Source organism: Elephantulus edwardii, unplaced genomic scaffold, assembly GCF_000299155.1.
Source record: "Elephantulus edwardii isolate Elephantulus edwardi_28Jun2011 unplaced genomic scaffold, EleEdw1.0 scaffold00088, whole genome shotgun sequence".
Classification (NCBI taxonomy): Eukaryota; Metazoa; Chordata; class Mammalia; order Macroscelidea; family Macroscelididae; genus Elephantulus; species Elephantulus edwardii.
Window position 1 is genome coordinate 12,082,246 of NW_006399838.1, and position 20,182 is coordinate 12,102,427.

The 20,182-nt window shown below is 38.5% G+C and overlaps 1 pseudogene; it reads left to right on the forward strand.

Annotated features, from left to right (window-relative positions):
* Nucleotides 1–20,182, forward strand: part of LOC102844217 — a 137,975-nt pseudogene that overhangs the window by 108,394 nt on the left and 9,399 nt on the right.

A 20,182-nucleotide genomic window follows, 5' to 3' on the forward strand; every position in this document is an offset into this window, starting at 1 on the left:
ATGTCCAAGCCATAGTCTTTTTAGTTACTTACTAAACATCTGAAAGTTGGATGATGACTAAGAATGACAGAAGAATAATTTATGACTTTGAGTCCTAGCATTGGAAAAGAACATTTAAAAATCCCATAGACTTCCAGGAGGATAAACAGATCTGTCTGGGATAAATTGAAACCTAGGTGTTCCTTGGAAGCAAAGGTGCTGAAATTCTATCTCACATACTTTGGCCATGCTATAAAAATGGACAGATCTTTGGAGATGAACATATAGCTCGTAGAGAGGTTCTGTAAAAGCTAGAAAGATCCTAATTGAGTCGAAGTGGCTCAATGATTGTAATGCTTGACTCAAGTGTGTTAGAGGTGGCAAGAATGGCACAGATGAGGGAAAAGGTTCAGAACTATTCACAGAGTTGCTGTAAGCTATGGTTGACTTGACAACACATAAGAGCATCAATAACGACGTGCATTTTTTTTACGACGTGTGTTTTCAATAGACTTCTATTCTACTAATGTAACTTTAATTTTAGTTTTATTATTCACCTGAAATCACAGTTGCACCAAAGAATTAAACACTGTCCATTCCTACACCATCCCCACCAGTGCTGCTGTCTTTGTGGCCATTGTTTCAGCCGCTGTGTCACTGTACTTCATTGAGGGGTTTTCTTCTTTTCATTGAACCTCTCTCTACTTACTAAGCATGAGGTCTTTCCCATTGTCATAGAGAAGTTTGTATTCTTCTCCAACACCACAATTCAAAGGCATTAATTCTTCTCTCATCAGATTCATTTGTATGAGGCTATTGAAAACACCATGAATTGGATCAGACCATAATCCTCGAAATTATATCAACATTTTAGCATGGGCTTTACAACATATGAGTCCAATTCAGTACATTGTTTTATTTCTTGTCTGTCTTACTACACACTATTCTTGTTATTAGGTGCTGTCAAATTGAGTAGAATTCATACCAAACCCATGGACAACAGATTTAAATCCTGACATTTGGTATGCCATCCTCAACATCTCTACCATATTTGAGCCCATTGCTACAGTTACTATGTCGATCTGTCTAGTTGAGGGTCTTTCTCTCATTTGCTGACCCTCCATCTTTCCATGGATATTGTCCTTCTTAGAGGAACAGTCTCTCCAAGTAACATGCCCCAAATGTGTGAGACATAACTTCATCACAAGATAGTTGAAAGGATAATAATATTTTTTTTTAAAGGATAAAAAAATAAGAAACATAGTAACTGACTTTCAATCAGATATATTGACACAGTAGGCTCAAATGTGTCAGAAATGATGAGGATAGGCTTTCTATGAAGATGGTGCTTAAAGAAAAGAAGGAAACCCCTGACCCTCCTAAAACTGAAGCCAAAGCAGAGACATTAAAGGCCAAGAAGGCGTACGGAAGGGCATCCACAGCCAAAAAAAAAAGAATATCCTCAGATCATCCACCTTCTGGTGGCCTAAAACGCTGAGACTCCGAAGGCAGCCCAAATACCCCTGGAAGAGCACCCCCAGGAGAAACAAGCTTGACCACTAGGCCATTATCAAGTTTCCCTTGACCACTGAGTCAGCCATGAAAAAGACAACAACACCCTTGTGTTCATTGTGGATGTCTAGGCCAACAAGCACCAAATTAAACAAGCTGTAAAGAAGCTCTATGACATTGATGTGGCCAAGGTCAACACCTTGATCAGGCCTGATGGAGAGAAGAAGGCCTATGTTTGACTTGCTCCTGACTGTGATGCTTTGGAGGTTGCCAACAAAATTGAGATCATTGAAACTGAGTCCAGCTGGCTAATTCTACATAGAAATTTTTCTCACAAAAAAAAGGAAGATAAAGAAAGAAATGATGAGGATGGCATAGAAAAAGACAGCTTCAGATCTGTTGTTTGTAGATTTTCTGTGTTACTCGACAGTACTTAATAACAACAACAGCAACAAAATGTAATTCTATGTGTGAACATCTGTAAACATAAATAATAAGATCAAAGAATAATCAGGGGTCATTTGTAGTTAACTAACAAACACAACCCTTGATGTTTAGAATCTTTAAAAATTTAGAGCCTATTCAAGAACTCAGAAGCAAGTTGAAAAGTCTTGGCAGTATTAAAATTGTTGTATTTTGTGGAAAATGTGAAAACAACCTTAGAGACACAAGTGGTATCTTAAATTAACTATTAAACTTAGAAACATGACTACTTAAAAAGCTCACTTAAACATTAGAAGAGTAAGTTAACGCTGCTAAACACAGACACATTAACGGCAAAGATGAGGCAAAATGGCAGTATCAATAAAAGAGCAAAGCTATAAATGCCTAGTATTTAAAAATGCTCAGTGTGAAGAATAGTAAATTTAACTGCAAATCAATTTTTATTATAAGTAAATGTCTTTGGGACTCAGAATCTTATTTGTTTATCTATTTCAGTTTAAGTATAGGTATAGACACACACGTGTGCACATGCACACGCATACATATTTCAAATTTGTTAGTGTTATACCTATTCCAAACACACACACACACCTCTCTCTCTGACTTATTATTATAGTTGTTATGTTCTGTCGAGTTGCCTGCAATTCTTATAGACCTATGTACAACAGTCCTAAACCCAGCTCTATCTTGTGCCAATCTTATTATTTCTGACACACCTACACTCCACTACCCCAGTCACTGAATTAATCCATCTCAATGAGGGTCTTCCTCTCTTGCGCTGTCCCCCCCTCCACCCTCCCAAGCATCATGTCCCTCTCCAAGGGCTGATCCCGCCTTGCATCATGCCCAAAGTATGTCAGATGAAGACTCAGAATCCTTGTCTCTAAGGAGCAACCTGGTCTCAACCTCTCTAGGATGAATCTGTTTGTACTCTTCGCAGTCCATGATACATTCAATACTCTCCTCCAGCACGACAGCTCAGTGACATGAATTATCCTATCATGCTTAGTCAGTGTCTGTCCAGCTCTCTGATGCATAGCAAGTAATTGCTAAGACCATGACATGGATCAAGTGCACGTTAGACTCCACACTGACGTCGTTGCTCTCCAGCACTTTGGAGACAGTACTCTGACAGCCGACTTTCCCAATGTAATTTGCCTTTTGATTTACTGATATTGATATTGATAACAAGAGTGTTGATTATAGCAGAGTTGTATTTTCCAAAAAGAAATGGGGAAGTAAGCCTATAAATAGGACCACTTGGAAATGTTGTTGGTGTCTTTGAGTTGACTAAGATTCATAATGACCCTATTAACAATAGATCTGAAGTCTGCCTTCTTCTGTGCACCTGCACTTCCTTCCTGTGACTTAGTGTCTCTGCTCTTCCGCCTAAGGAACTCTGCTGACACAGTAGATAATTTTCTATGTAAGGGCTAGGTCTCTCTTGAATTTGCTATGCTGTTGCTGTGAGCTTTGCCTGAGTACCAGTCACTGATACTCCACTCTCACATGCAACCCATGAAATATCATGAGAAGCTATATCAACATGGTGGTTTTTCTTTCCTGCCAATGCTTCCACAAAGTTTAGTCACATGTATTTGCTGCAGGGACAGTATCTTCCATATACCAGCAAGCTCGTGAAAACTTTATAACGTAATCGGACAAGAAAACCCACCCCTCCATGAGATCCCACTCTCTCTCTGCAATCTGCAGGAGGACTACATTACTGACTCACATCTGGAGTCGTACCTGGACTGTGGACTGTCTTCACATTAGACAGCCTGGGCATCAAACAACAAATTCCAGAGCTTTTTCCTCCTCTGCCCAACCAGAATCTCCTGCTGCTTCTGGTGTTTGCCAACCTGACAGGTGTATAGGATGCAGCAAATCCCTACAGACAGACTATTATGTCCTATAAGAATACACAAAACAGCAGTCCTTTCCACTGGTCAATTCCACATTTGTTCCAGTTTAACTTTAATAGTCTATACACAATGATCTGTGAACAGCAGACATCTGATCAAGTGATGCTCCTCTTATCTATATTACTACGTCAGAACAGAAAATTAGAATGTGCTTGTAGGCATGTATTGATAGAGGGAAAAATCTGTTTTGCTAGCCCTTGAGATCCTGTATCATGTTGAAGAAAGGCATTCTAGCTATGTGTATATGGCTCTTATAACATTTTAGATTCTAACAGCAGATGATAGCTTCAATAGATTCATTAATAAAGTGATCTTAAAAATATTACTTGGGTGGATGTACAATAATTTCTCAATCATTCACTTGTGGTTGGACATTTGAGCTTTTTCCATGTTCTTGTGATGGTGAATAATGCTGCTATGAACACTGGTGTACAAATATCCTTTTGTGTCTCAGTTTTAATTTCCGTGGGATACTCAAGGTACCCCAAGTTCCTCAGGTACTAGTAATATTTCCTAATAGTGGGATATCTGCATCATATGAAGTTACTATGTTCAATTTTTTGAGGAAACACCAAACTGTCTTCCAGAGTGATTGTACCATTTTACAATTGTACCAAAAGTGTGTGAGGATTTCCACCTCTCCAAATCCTCTCCAACATTTATGGCTTGCTGCCCTACTAAACTTTGCTGCTACTACTTCGGTGAGATGGTATCTCATTGTGGTTTCGATTTGCATCTCTCTTATTGCTAGTGATTTTTGCCAATTTTTCGGGTGTCCATTGGCCATCAGAATACCTTCCTCTGTGGAAAGTCTTTCCATATCTTTTGCCCATTATGCAATTGGTTTATCCATCTTTTTCTTTTGGACGCTCAGGAGTATTCTGTAAACTTTAGTTATGAGATCTTTGTTTCGGATGGTGTTGCCAAATGTTTGTTTCCAGTCAGTAGGTTTTCTTTTCACACTGTTGAAAAAGTTTTTGATAAGAACATATATTAATTAGCACTCTAGAGCAGCGATTTCTACAAATACCACGTAACTTGGGAGAGATTGGAGAGCATTATGCTGAGTGAGTCAACTCAGTCTCTTATGGACAAATACTGTATTAGACCACTATTATAATTAGTAAAACATCTATGGGGATCAAAGTGGGGAATGCATGGGGGTAAAGAAGTGAGATGGGTAGGGGGGAAAATCAGAAGGTTGCACAATTTGGTTGGTAGAGGGAGAGGCTAAAGGAAATGGGAAGAATCTTATGGGGATCTGAAAAGACAGGGTAATGATAGGCATGGTCCAATGGTGATTAACTTTATAAAACATAATGCATGGGAATGATTGTATGAAACAAAATCTAAATTAAGAATACTGTGAAAAACAGTGTATACAAACTTTGTAAGCAAATATATATATATAGTCTAAAAATTACTTGGTTTTGAGAGCAAGTGTTAACTGAAATTTTACTGAGGAGTCTCCTAATACCAGATGTAATAAAAATTATTCAATACAAGATGACGAGGGAAAAAAAAACCAAGCATCACCACACAAATTGTTTGGCTTCTTTAGCAAATATGTCAGTTGGGGACACTTGTGGTCACTGTGATGCTATACACTGTGACACTGACGTCTCAAATGCCATAATGGTTACCCATGGTGGACAGTGTTTGGTGGAGCTTCTCAATTAAATAAAGCTTGGAAACAGGAGTGGCTTCCACTTCCAAAATAGCTTGCCTACAGGAAACTCTATGAACTTGGAGAAACTATAAAAGTTATACAAGTGTTCAGGTCTTTCAATCATAGGGTTGCTTTGAGTCGTCTATGACTTGACAACACTTAACAACAATCACCAGTATACTTCCGAGAGAATCATTAGAGTTATGGTTTTGGAGGAGAATTGAACATACCATGGACTACTAAGAGAATAAACAAGTCTGTCATGGAGATTGTGAAACCAAGTTTCTCCTTGGAGGCTAGGATTTTGAAACTCTGTCTCACGTGCTTTGGGAATGTGACCAGGAAGGACTAGTTCTTGGATACCATGTTGGAAAGGATGGAGGGACAAAAAAGGAGAGTAAGACCCTCAGCCTAGTGGACTGACACGGTGACTGCTGCAATGGGCTCTTGTGTGTCAGGAAGTCTGAGGATGGCACAGGACAGAACAGGGTTCAGATCTTTTGTTCTTAGGGTTTCTATGAGTCATACTCCTCTCGATGGAACCTAACAACAATAGTGGTAAGAAGTAGTGTGTTCCTAAGGCATGTGGTTCATATCCATCAGATTTTCCATGGGAAAAGATGGGCAATCTCCTCTCAAACAATTTAAAACCTCTGAAAACCCTCTTTAGTTCAGTAGTGTTGATTCCCCACTGCAGGACACCATGACATAAATAAAAACACATGTATACCCTTTAACTCTCCATCTTTTTGCTCCAGTCTGACTACCTGCCTTTCACACTTCCTTTCCTGAATCTAAAGACACACAACCTTGTAATTGTTCAATTTGACATCTTTGAAATCACCACAACTAAGATAAAGTTTAATAGACAAGTCTTGGACTTTAATAGCATTAATATAAGCAATCTTTTATCAGGAAGTTATGATTAACAAGTAAAATCAGCAATTTAGCTGTGTGTTGCTTCGATGGGGAAGGAAGGTTGCTTATTAATTTAAACCTCATCTATTCACACCCCAGTTCCACACCTTAATATGGGATTTCTTAGATATCTCATAAGATATATACTGGGAAATGCTAATCTGATCTTTAAAAGTTTATTATATTGAGATATATTTTCCTTGTTTAATAAATTAATGGCTCTCTGTAGACATTTGTCAATGTACAGAAATTAATATTTTCACTTTTAAGGAAGGGATTTTTTAGATTTCAATACTTTGAACTTTGTTTCATTACATTATTATTTACAACTTATTCTTATAAAATTTTATTTTTGTATTTGTTCAGAATTATTGCAATGGCAGCACAGGGTGCTCTCATATCCTGTACCATATTTTTTATTAATAATATCTTACATTGAACTCATGCAATATTATTCAAAATGGGTGACCCTGGAGGACATTATGCTGAGTGAAATATCTCAGTCGCAAAAGCACAAATATTGCATGGTGCCACTGTTGTAAAATGGGACTGATATCAGGGTTGGGGTAAGACTGAGAAAAACTGTATAAATTGTGTATACTGCACTGAAACAGATGAGGGAGTGAATAATTTAAAAGTGATGTATGATAGGGTGTTATGGTTATCACAAGAGTCCACAATTAAGGTTGCATAGTGGAATGTACTTGGGGCGGTGGGAGGGGTGCGGGGGAATTGTGTACCAGGGAGGGAGTATTTCTTTTACTTTTGAAAGAGAGGAGAGAACTGGGGGCCGGGGGGAGAGGGCTGGGCGGGGAGAGAAGTGCAGCAATGAATGAATGGAAATCCAAAATCTCTGTAAGTGCTCATTAAAATTATTAAAAAAATAAAGCTTAAGGAGAAAAAAAATAATATCTTACATTGGTATATTTGTAACAATTAATGAGCAAGTACTGACACATTATTTCTAACTAAGGCTGGACTTTATTTAGAGTTCCTTGGTTTTCCCCTAATGCCCTTTTCTATTCTAGGATCTCCTCCAGGATATCACATTACATTTAGATTCAAGCCTTTTCATGTTTGCCCTGGTTCTCATACTTTTCATATTTTAATGACCTTGGAAGTCTAGTGAAATACTGGCAAAATATTTTGTAAAACATTCCTCAACTGGAAATTCTGTGATGTTTTATTTCTGATCTGAGTAGTTTTGAGTGTTTTTGATGAGAAAGGCTATAGAGGTCATGAGCTATTATCTTCAAAACATGTTAAGAACACAGATTATTAATACTATTTATCGCTCTTTGTGATAACTTTGATGTTCTGGCTTGATGGTGTTGTTAATAAGATTTCTGCAGTAATAAAGTTCCTTTTTCCTTCCCTTCTGTACTGTAAACTTTGAAAGAAACTCACTGTGTACGGTCCAATTTAATAAGAGGAGAATTGTGCTCTATCTCCTTACAGATGCAACATCTACAGAAATTATTTGACATTTTTCTGTCAAAGACTTATGAATTGTGCCTTTATTTATTTAAAATAACTTATCTATATAAAAACGCACAACTAATATTCATTTTGTACTTTGGGTTATAATTTGAAATATTTGTGTTTACTGTGTTGTTTAAATTCTTTCAGCTTTGACCCTAAGGTCATTTAGTTACTTCCTTTATCCCAGTGAGCCTCATTGTTTTTGAAAGAAAGTAGTTGGCAGTACTAAAGTCTTTTTGTTGTTGTTGTTGTTGTTGTTCCAAGCAGGAGTGGCATCCACTTCTTAAACAACTTGCCTCCAGAAACTATGAACTTTGATAAATGTTGATTGTTGTAGAAGGGCTTCAGGTCTTTTGTTTATAGGGTCGCTATGGGTTGTGCTTGACTTGGAGGCAATCAACAACAACAACAACACCTCAAATGTAAGAAAAACAGTGCTGAAAAATCATTAAAAAGTGTCTAGAACAGTACACTGAGAGATAACTACCAAGAGTCCCTGTTGTATTTTGAAGAGCTTGTGGCACTAGGGATGTCATTGCTGATATCATATGAATCCCACCTGAAAGAAGAGAATACCAGAAGACTATAAATGTACTTGACAGTGTGGATCATAACAAATTATGGCTAACACTGAGAAGAATGGGAATCCCAGAACACTTAATTATGAAAGCTATACCTAGACCAAGAACCTGTTGTCAGAACAGAGCGAGAGAACATTGCAGGGTAAAAAAACAGGAAATGCGTGTGACAGGGTTGTGTTCTTATTTCCTATCTATGTAGTCTGTACACTGAGCAAATCATTTCAGAAACTGAACTCTATGAAGACAATGTACGATCAGGATCGGGGGAAGAATCATTAACAATCTCTGCTACACAGATGACACAAGCTTGCTTGTTGAAAGTAAGGAAGACTTGAAATGTTTACTGCAAAAGATCAAAGACTTTCATCTACTTTAATATGGAGTGCATCTCAATACCAAGAAGACAAAAACAACTCTCATCACTGGATCAACAGGCAACATCCTGATAATCTGATAAAATATTGAAGTGGTCAATGATTTCATCTTACTTTTACCCACAATAAAGTGTTTTGGTATCAGAAATCAGATCAGGAGACATATTGTATTGGGCTTGTCTACTGTCATGGTCCTCTCCAAGTTACTGAGGAGCAACGATGTCAGGTTCAAGACTACGGTTTGCCTGATTCAGGCCATGATCTTTACAATCACCGGTTATGCCTCTGAGAGCTGGCCAATGAATAAGGCTGACAGAGGAACTGGTGCCTTTGACCTGTAATATTGGAGAAGAGCACTGATTATCCCATGGACTATCAAGAGAACAATTAAATATGTTCTGGATCAAGTGCAAACAGAATGCTCCTTGGAAGTAAATATGACAAAGCTTTGTCTCACATACTTTGGTCAAGTTGTTGGGAGAGGCTATTCGCTGCAAAGAGACAACATTCTTGGAAGTGTAGACAGTCAGCCAAAGAGGAAAACCATTGATGAGATAGATTGGCATATTGGCTGTTGCAGTGGGCAACAATGCATCATCAGAGATGAGGAGGGGGCACAGGATAGCTCGGGTTTCAGATTTATGGTTCATGTGTCAAATGCGTTAATGGTTGGCTACCCAATGCAAACAGAGAGTGGGGTGGAGCTACCCAATTAAAACAAGCTTGGAAGGAGGAGTGGCGTCCACTTCCATAATAGCTTGCCTCCGGAAACCCTATGAACCTGGAGAGAGGATGAAAGTTACCCAAGCATCGAGGACTCTCCTTCATAGGGTCGCTATGAGTCGCCTGCGACTCGATGGCACTTAACAACAACAAGGTTACTATGAGTCATAATCGACTTGATGATACCTAATAACAATGACAACTTTAGGTTCATGATTTACTGTAAATATATAGAGAGAATGATAAAAAAAAATCTTTTCCTATACAATTTACAACCTTGGAAACCAAAGGAGTGTCTGCTGTGCATTTGTTCAGATTCAGCATCTTCTTAACTAGGATAGTAATGTTTGGGACTTGTCAAACAAGCTTAAGTTATTACAGGAGAGCGTTTAGTGACTTGCTTTAAGACAACTGGATATCTGAACTGACAAGAATTTCTAAAATCCTAAAATTTCAAAACTTATGATGTGATAAAACACATTAGAAAAGACATTTAGTATGGAGCTCTGGTGGCCTAATGGCAAGAAGCTGCACTGCAATCATGAAGGTGCATAGTTCAAATCCACCAGGTGCTCTGCTTGGGAAGGAGGGGTAAGCTTCCCTCTGTGCCAGTTGGATCTGATTAGATGGTACACAGGAACCACACACACACACACACACACACACACACACACACACACACACACAAGAGAAAGGAAAAAGAAAGAAAAGATATTTAGCACAATTTTGGAGTATAAACCATTTTCGATCTTGTATATCTTTATTGGACACTTGTGAGAGGACGTTTTGGAAACCCTGAGTCACCACCACTGTTGTGCTTTTCCCCTATTGGCTGGCCTCCTAATAAATATTCCTGTCTCTTTTTTAAAATTTGTTTTATTTTGTTTTTAATGGGAGGATTTAAGAACTTGAATCCAGTTTTTTAAGTAACATGTAAACTCAGTGTTTAGAATGAGTCTGTGTGTGTGTGTGTTTCCTTGAACACTTTCTTATTTTCTATCATTAAATTACACTATAAGTTCATATCTAATATTTCCTGATTCAGTTCTTGCTTTAGCCATTTCTTACAGAGTCCTGATTCCTTATATTAGAGAATAATGTTGAAATAAATATCTGAGTTATTGTTCAGTTTATTTACACTGAGAAATGGTTGCTTTTATGCCCTCTCATATGACAGAATATGAAATTACAAGTTCAAATATAGCCATCTAGTCGCTTCTGTGAAGTGGTTGGTGGGTTTGAAATGTTTCGCTTAGTATCTTGGTCCACAACACTCTGCCACCCAGTCTCCTTTGTTTGGCTATCTGTATGTGCTTTGTCTCATATACTTTGGTCTTGTTTCTAGGATGAGTCTATCTCTATCTATCTCTATCTCTATCTCTGTCTCTGTCTCTATCTCTAATTTGTCATCTTTATCATCTCTAATCTCTATCATCTTTCTCTCTTTCTATCTTTATCATCTCATTCTCTGTCTCTATCATCTCTATATATCTATCTTTATCTCTATCATCTATATCCATCTTAAATATTTCTTTGTATATCAATATGTATCTCTGCTAAATTACATCTGAGTTCATATCATTTTGCCAACTCTTGGAACTGTCCTTCAGTAGTGAGAAAAACAGTTCTCACCAGGAGCCATATTGTCATATTATTTAGTTCTTCAATTCTAGTACAGGATTTGTAAACTGTACCTTCAAGGGAAACTATTGCACCGTTTGTTTTCTGTCCCATTCCTTTGACTTTTGGTATTACAAAGTGCTTTTGAATTCTAAATGCCAATGACCATATGATGTACAGAGTCACAGGTGACTCACCGGCACATAACAAGAACAGAAAGCTGTGCCTTCCGGGCAGGACTTGACTGCATTTTGAGTCATGACAGAAACTCATATGCCATGTTAAGTCGTCTGAGCATTCTCTACCAAAGAAGGCACAACATTGCTGGAATTACAGAAACATGGATACTTGTTTTTCAGGAAGAAAAAAGGAAATTAACATGAACACAAAAGACTAAAGGACTTGTCTAGACTTGGTAGTCTTAGAGAAAGATGTAGTCCATATTGAAGGTTGCAGTCTTTGATCTTCAGGAAGTGCTTCAAGAGTTCACTTTCTGTAAGCAAGGTTGTGCCATCTACCCAATGCAGGCTATTGATAAATTTGCCTTTTGTCCTGATGCAGCATTCTTCTTCACATAGCCTAGCTTCTCGAATGATGTGCTCTTCATAGAGATTGAGTTGTTGTTGTTGTTGTTATGTGCCGCCGAGTCATTTGTGACTCATAGTGACCCTATGTACAACAGCCCTAAACCCTGCTCTATTTGTGGCAATCGCATTGCCTCTGACACACCCATCCCGATTACCCCAGTCACTGAATCAATCCACCTCATAGAGGGTCTTCCCCTCCTGCACTGTCCCTCTGCTCTACCCAGCATGATGTCCCTCTCCAAAGACCTGTCTCTCCTCACAACATGTCCAAAGTATGTCAGACGAAGCCCCAGAATCCTTGCCTCCAAGGAGTAGCCTGGTTTAACCCTCTCCAGGATGAATCTGTTTGCTTTCTTGGCAGTCCATGGTACATTCAATACTCTTCTCCAGCACCACAGCTCAAAGGCATCAATTCTCCTTCTATCCTCCCTAGTTATTGTCTCTGATGCATAACAAGTGATTGCAAAAATCATGGCCTATATCAGGCGCACCTTAGTCTCCAGAGAGACACTGTTGCTCTTTAGTACTTTAGAGAGGGCCCTAACAGCAAACTTTCCCATCGCTATACTTTTTTTGGTTTTTTTTGCTGGCTGCTGGTGCCAAGAGTGTTGACCGTGGAGCCAAGCAAACTGAAGCTGTGAACACTCTCAATCTCTTCGCCATCCATCCTGATGCTACCGATTGGTCCAGTGGTGAGAACAGATTGAGTAGGTGTGGAAAAAGAATACAGCACTTATGTGTACGTGTTTTTTAATTTTAAATCATCACCATGTAGTGCTACTTTGTTTTGTTCAAACAACCACCTCTTGGTCTATGTGTAGGTTTGACATTAGCAAAATTATCTGTTCTAGGATTTTCAAAACAAAAATCCTCACCTCTAGACCAAGAGGCAACATCATAATAGATGGAGAAACAACTGAATTTATCAGTGTTTTTATTTTACTGGGACCCACAAGCAACACTCAGGACAGACACATTCAAGACATGAAAAGATAGGCTGCATTGGGGAAATCAGCTGTCAAAGAGCTCTCCTAGGCGGTACAGAGCAGTGGTATCAATTTAGAGACAAAAATATGCCTGAATAAAACCATGATTTATTTTTTCAGTTGTTTCCTATTTATCTGAAAAATGGGTAGTGAATAAGGATAACAAAAGAATAGATGCCATTGAATCATGGTGTTGGTGAAGAGTATAGAGAAAGGTTCACTCAATGAGAGGTAGAATCTCAAGGACAATGATTGACTTTACCTTAGGTTTGAGCGTGATGCAGAGTGTGAAGCTATAACACCATCAGGTATGGTTTGTATTTCTTATTCATAGGATTTCTGAGTTGGAATTGACAAAATGACATCTAACAACAACTGTGTTTCTTCATTGGTCTAACATTGCCTGTGCTCACTTATGTAATCTTTCCTCTGTTCTTCTCTTTGCAAGTCTTACTAAACAGTGACGTGTATGTTTGCGATCTCATTTTACGTTTTCCAGACTGCGATACAATGAGAATAATGCAGAATTTATTGTTTTTAGACTCCTATCACGAGGGAGATTTTGTGGCCTCATGGAGTAGTGGATAGATTTGAACCCTATGCCTTTGGGATTACTAGACAACATATAACATCAACTGACAGACAATGTTCAAGTTAGTTCATACACTTACATGTGATCTATATATCTTGGATTCATTTTTAAAAATTTTATTATTTTTAATTAACATTTACAGAGATTTTGTATTTTCATTCATTCATTTTTGCACTTTTTTTCTTTACCCCCCTCCCCCCAGTTCACTCCTCTCTTTGAAAAGCAAAATATAAACTTCTTCTTTGATATGCAATCCCCCCGACCCCGACCACCCCCCCAACCCACCCCAAGGCACTCTGCTACGCAACCTTAATTCTGGATTCCTGTGATAATCATAATATGCTATCATATATCACTTAAGAAGGCTATCTTTAGAAATTGTTATTTTCAGAAACATTCTGGATAATAGTGTCCTAGTTCATTACTAAGTTTGTATATACTTAGAGGATACCTTGATTATTAGAGTATAAAAGTTGCACAGTGTTTTAAAAATAAGTAGTTCCACAAATAGCAAAAATTAATATTCAAGTGAGGAACAAGGCGATCTGGTGGTGCTATTGGTGAAATATGAGACTCCTGAACAATGAGTCAGCTCTTTAAACTCACAGGCTCCCCTGTGGGAGGAAAATGAAGCTGCTGTTTCTATACTGATTATAGCCTTGGGAACCAAACGCAGTTATACTCTGTCCTCACAGGACAACCGTGAGTCGGGATCTACTTGATAGCAGTGGATATGAGTGGGTGTTTGAGTAGGGAACAATGAGCGAGAAAGAAAAGTGAATAATTAAATATTTTGAATTAGAGTGTTGGCAGAGAATACTGAATATTCTTCAGTTTGCTTGTTGTTTGTTATTATATGACATCGAGTCTCCTGTGAGTCATAGTAACCCTGTGCACGATAGCTTTGAACTCTACTCTGTCCTGAGACAAACTCTGACACATCCACCCCCATAAGCCTAGCTAGTGTGCAAATCCTCATTTGGAGTCTTTCTTTCCTGTGCTGTCCCTCCACCCTTCCAAGTATAATCTCCTTCCCCAAGGACTAGCCTCTCGAGGCAACATACCCAAAGTAAATGAGATTGGAGCTTTAAAAACCTTGGAGGACATTATGCTGAGTGAAATATCTCAGTCACAAAAAGACAAATACTGCATAATGCCACTGTTGTAGAATGGGACTGACATCAGTGTTGGGGTAAGACTGAGAAATACTGGATAGATTATGTATATTGCATTGAAACAGATGAAGGAGAGAACAGTTTAAAAGCGATATATGATAGGGTATTATGATTATCACAGGAATCCAGAATTAAGGTTGCATAGTGGTGTGCATTCGGGGTGGGGGTGGAAGGATTGTATACCAACGAAGAAGTTTATCTTTTGCTTTTCAAAGAGAGGAGCAAACTCGGGAGGGGTGCAGGGGTAGAGACAAAAGTGTAACAATGAATGAATGGAAATCCAAAATCACTGTAAATGTTCATTAAAATTAATAAAATAAAATTAAGGGGGGGGAAAAAGCAACCCACAAGCAAAGCTTGCATCCAATGAGCAAGTTGGTTTTAACCTTCTTCAGGACAGAGTTGTTTATCCTCTTGGCAGTCCATGGTATGCTCAATTCTCTTCTCCAGCACCACAACTATCGTCGAGTTTCCTAGAAATACTTGATGAGGAAGGAGTAAATCATAGAGAAAGTGACTATACTTGATAAAGAAAAAAATATAACAAAAAAGCCCATTGGCGAGATGGACCACGCAGTGGATAGAGGAGCATCAACATGGTGAGAAGCGTGAGAACGCTGCAGAAGATCGTGTTCCGTTCTGCTGGACATCCTTTGTTGCACATAAAGTCCAAACAACTCCTCAGCCTGTTAGAATAAGAACAGGAGAGGAGTTTTCATTTTATACAATTCCTTTTCAGTCTTTTATGTTATTTCTTTAGAATTTATAATTTCTAGATTTTTTTTTACGTTCAACGATTTGTTGTTGTTGTTGTTGTTATGTGCCGTCAAGTCGCTTGCGACTCATAGCGACCCTACGTACAACTCTGCTCTATCCTATGCCAATCGCACTGTCTCTGACACTCCCATGCCGATTACCCCAGTTACTGAATCAATCCACCTCATAGAGGGCCTTCCCCTCCTGTGCTGGTCCTCCACCCTCCCAAGCATGATGTCCCTCTCCAAGGACGTGTCCTTCCTTACAACATGTCCAAAGTATCTCAGATGGAGCCTTAGAATCCTGGCCTCCAAGGAGCCACCTGGTTTAACCCTCTCCAGGATGAATCTGTTTGTTTTCCTAGCAGTCCATGGTACCCTCTGTACTCTTCTCCAGCACCACAGCTTTTCTTCTCTTCATGTCTTGCTTTCCCTCTCCTTTCATTTATTCATTGTTGCACATTTTCTTCCTCTTATCCCTTCCCATTCCCCAGGATCTATTGTCATTTCAGATAAAATTGGAAATTGTCTTTTCCATCTTTGAGGGATGGAATTGGTGTGTGTATAGGGATTATCTATGGTAGAATTTTTGTTTTCATGATGTTGAATCCTCTTATCTGTGGTAGGTTTCTTCATTTCTACAGATCTCTTTTTGTTTCTTGTAATAATGTTTTGAAAATTTCTGTATATATGTCTTTTACATCTCAGATTTATTACCAACTATCTCATCTTGTGGTTAGCAATTACTTGCTATGCATCAGCGATCTGGACAATGACAAAGGATGACAGAAGAAGAATTGTTGCCTTTAAGTTGTAATGCTGGAGAAGAGTCTTGAACAAACCATGGACCACCAAGAAAACCAATAGATCTTTCTAAGAAAAGATGAAACCAAGTTTCTCCATGGAGGTTAGAATTTTGAACTTCTGCCTCACATATTTTGGACTCATGGCCAGGAGCAATTGGTCCTTGGAGAGGGACTTTGTGCTTAGAAGGGTGGAGGGACAGTGTGGGAGAAGAAGAGCCCATGTGAGATGGATTGATAGAGTAAGAGGGCATTGGGGTAGGTGTGTCAGAGTAAGTGAGACTGGCACAGGACGGGGCAGGTTTCAGAGTACTCCAAGTTGCTGTGAGTCACAAGTGACTCAATGGCACGCAACAACAACGTTACACACCTATGTTCAAGCAAAGCATTGTTCAGCTTCCAGGTTTATCCGTTTTTTCCTCTCTTTTGTATTCTTCTTGTGGATTTCTATTTTTGTAGTTTGAGATATGATTTGTAGATAATGTTTTTTAATTTGTTTTGACTTGCTTTGTGACCTAAAATATGATATATTTTTATTTAGAATGTTCTTGTGCACATTGAAGAATCATGCATACTCATCTACATTGAGGTACATTAGTCTGTACATATCGATAAGATCAAGTTGATTGATTGTGTGTTTTAATTCACGAGAATCTTTGTTGAGTTTCTTTCTCAACAGTAAGAATCATGTTGTCCGTCTTTTCCTTAAGAGTGTTGCATTGAAGTCTTCTACTACTATAGTGGTGTTATCTATTTCTTTCATGGGTTCTGTTAAAATTCTCTTTGTGTGTTTTGCAGGTCTATCATTTTGTGCATAGATGTTAATTATGGTTATTTGCTCTTGTTCTATTTAGTCTCAAATCATTATATAGTCCCCTTCTTGTCTTTTGTGACAGTTTTTACACTGAAATCTATTTATCAGAGATTAACAGGGCTACTCCTGCTTTTTCCTGGTTGCCATTTGCTTGGTATATTTTTGCCCTCACTCTTTGATTTTTAGTCTACCTTTATTTTCACTTTTTATGTGTGCCTCTTGTAGATAGCATATTGATGATTTTTGTGTCTTTATCTAATCTGCTGCTCTTTTTGTCCTTACGGATGCTTTTAAACCATTCTCATTCAGTGTAATTATTGAAAGATTATACTGGTATCATTTTAACAGGTTCTCTTTGGAATTGTTGCTGGTTGCTTTGATCCATCCTCATTTCTGTGGTGTCACTGTAAATAAGACGTCCTTTAGGATTTCCTGCAATGCTGCTCTTGTTTTTACAAAGTCTCTTAATTTCTGTTTTTCTGAGAATATCTTGATCTCTCTGTCATATTTGATAGACAGTTTTACTCAGTACAGTATTCTTGGTTGAAAGTTGAGGTCTTTGAATATTTGATATATGTCAAACTTCTTCTAGAGTCGGCTTGCTCATGTGGTTTCTACTGAAAAATTGGTGCTTAATCTTATTTGCTCTCCTTTATAAGTTACTCTTTGTTGTCCCCTAGATGCTTTCTGAATTCTCTCCTTTTCTTTGAATCTTGCACATTTGACTATGATATGCTTTGTTTTTCTTTTGGTGTATATTCTATATGGAGTTCGCTCAGCTTCTTGTATCCATATCCTCTCAATTTTCATTATTTCTGGAAAGTTTTCTTCTAGTAACTCTTTGACAACTTTCTCAATGTCTTTTCTTGTTCTCAGATTTCAATTATGTACACGTTTTTTCTCTTGATTGTGTCCCACATTAGTCTTAGGCTTTCTTTTTTAAAACATTTTATTTTCTTAATTTTAATGAACATTTACAGAAATTTTAGATTTCTATTCATTCATTGTTGCACTTTTTTTTCTCTACCCCCCCCACCCCCAGTTCTCTCCTCTCTTTGAAAAGCAAAAGATAAACTTCTTTGTTGGTACACAATCCCCCTGTCCCAAATGCACTCCACTATGCAACCTTAATTCTGGATTCCTGTGATAATCATAATACCCTATCATATATCGCTTTTAAACTGCTCTCTCCCTCATCTGGTTCAGTGCAGTATACATAATCTATTCAGTTTTTCTCAGTCTTACCCCAACCCTGATGTCAGTCCCATTCTCCAAAAGTGGCACTATGCAGTATTTGTCTTTTTGTGACTGAGATATTTTATTCAGTATAATGTCCTCCAGGGTCACCCATTTTGAATACTACTACATGAGTTTCTTGTTTTTCAATGCAGCGTATTATTCCATTGTGTGAATATACCACAGCTTCTCTATCCATGCATCTGTTGATGGGCACTTAGGTTGTTTCCAGCTCTTTGCTATTGTGAACAAAGCCGCGATGAACATGGGTGGGCATATATCTGCTTGGATGGCAGACATGGTCTCTCTAGGGTATATTCCCAGTAGTGGAATTGCTGGGACAAATGGTATCTCTATTTGCAACTCTTTGAGAAAGCGCCACACCAGCATCCACAGTGGTTGCACCATTTTACACTCCCACCAACAGTGAATCAGGGTTCCAGTTTCTCCACAACCTCGCCAGCATTTGTTGCTTGCTGTTCCATTAGATTTTGCTATTCTGACTGGGGTGAGATGATATCTCACAGTTGTTTTGATTTCCATCTCTCTTAGAGCTCAGGATTTTGAACATTTCTTCAGGCTTTCTTAATTTTCCTTTCTTTATGATTCTGCCTTTTGCTCTAGCAAATTAGTTCTGAGAACTCTCTCTTCTATTTTATTGATTTTATGTTCCATCTTTTCAATTCTGCTTATCTGTCCCTCCAATATGTTGACAGCTTCTGAGGTACTGCTCTTAATATTGGGATTGCAGTCTCTTGTTTTCTAGGGTTTCTAATACCACAATTGTTCTATCTATATTGTCTTGAATTATTTGGTGTGGTGTTGTTGTTTTGGTTTTTTTTTTAAAGTTCCTCTTGATTTTTTACTTATAGACTCCTGCAATTCTTTGAGATTTTATTTCACCTATTCACCCACTGAAAACATTCAACCATTCTTTTGAATTGTGTTCAGAGCGTATCATCAGACTTTCTGGCTTCAAGTAATCTATCAATTTTGTATTTTGATCACTTTCATGGGATGAAATCTTGTTTTGGTTTTGTGCAGATTATGCTGCAGGCTGTTTCTTTTGTGTCATTACTGTGATAATTTTTTTTTTGACTGGTGCCGTAACAGGTCCTTGGTGTGTGTACCTTGGCTGGGGAACTCACTGCTTGAGGAAAGGGAGGTGCAGCTCACCCTGCCCAAATTTCTCTCAGGTTCTTGGGTTTATAGGTAGACTTGCGTTAGTTGGGGAGTTCAATACTCTTGTACAGAGGCGGCATGCCTACTCACCCTGACCATTGTCTTTCCTGGATCTGGAAAGGGGCAATTGTTTCTGTTCTTTTCTCTCTGTTCCCACAGTTTAGTTGTCTGGGTTAGAAGATTTGTTGTTTTCTGATTGCAGCCCTCTCTTCTGAAGTCTAATGACTTCCATCATCTACACAGTGGTACCACCAGGTTCCCTGACTTTCCTCCCCATTCTCTCTGACAATTTGCAGAGAGGACCTTATATCTATTCTTCTGTTTCAAGACTATATTTCTGTGGACACTGGTTAATAGGGCCTTCCCGTTAAAGAACACACATGACAAACAAGACGATGTCCACATGGAGAGTGGTGAGGTCTTAGCTGGATCCCAAGTGATGGTGTTGGTTGTTCTTATCAGGTTTATGCCAGTTAATATGACTGTAAGGCAAGAAGGTGGCTTCTAGAATGTAGTCAAGTGCAGGAGAGAGGTTCTGAAAGGTGACAGCTTCTGTCCAGCCTCTTAGGCCCAAGATCCCAAAGTGAAACCAGGCATAATGGGGCAAGTTCCACGTCTGCTGGTTCTGTATAAAAATATTAATGCAATAATTGATGGGCCAATTGGCAGCATCAGTATGGATGGTGAAGAGATTGAGATAGTCAACAGCTATAGTTTGCTTGGCTCCACAGTCAACAGTCTTTGTAACAGCAGCCAGGAAACCCAAAAGACAAATTGCATTGGGAAAGTCAGCTGTGAGAGACCTCTCAAGAGTACTGAAGAACA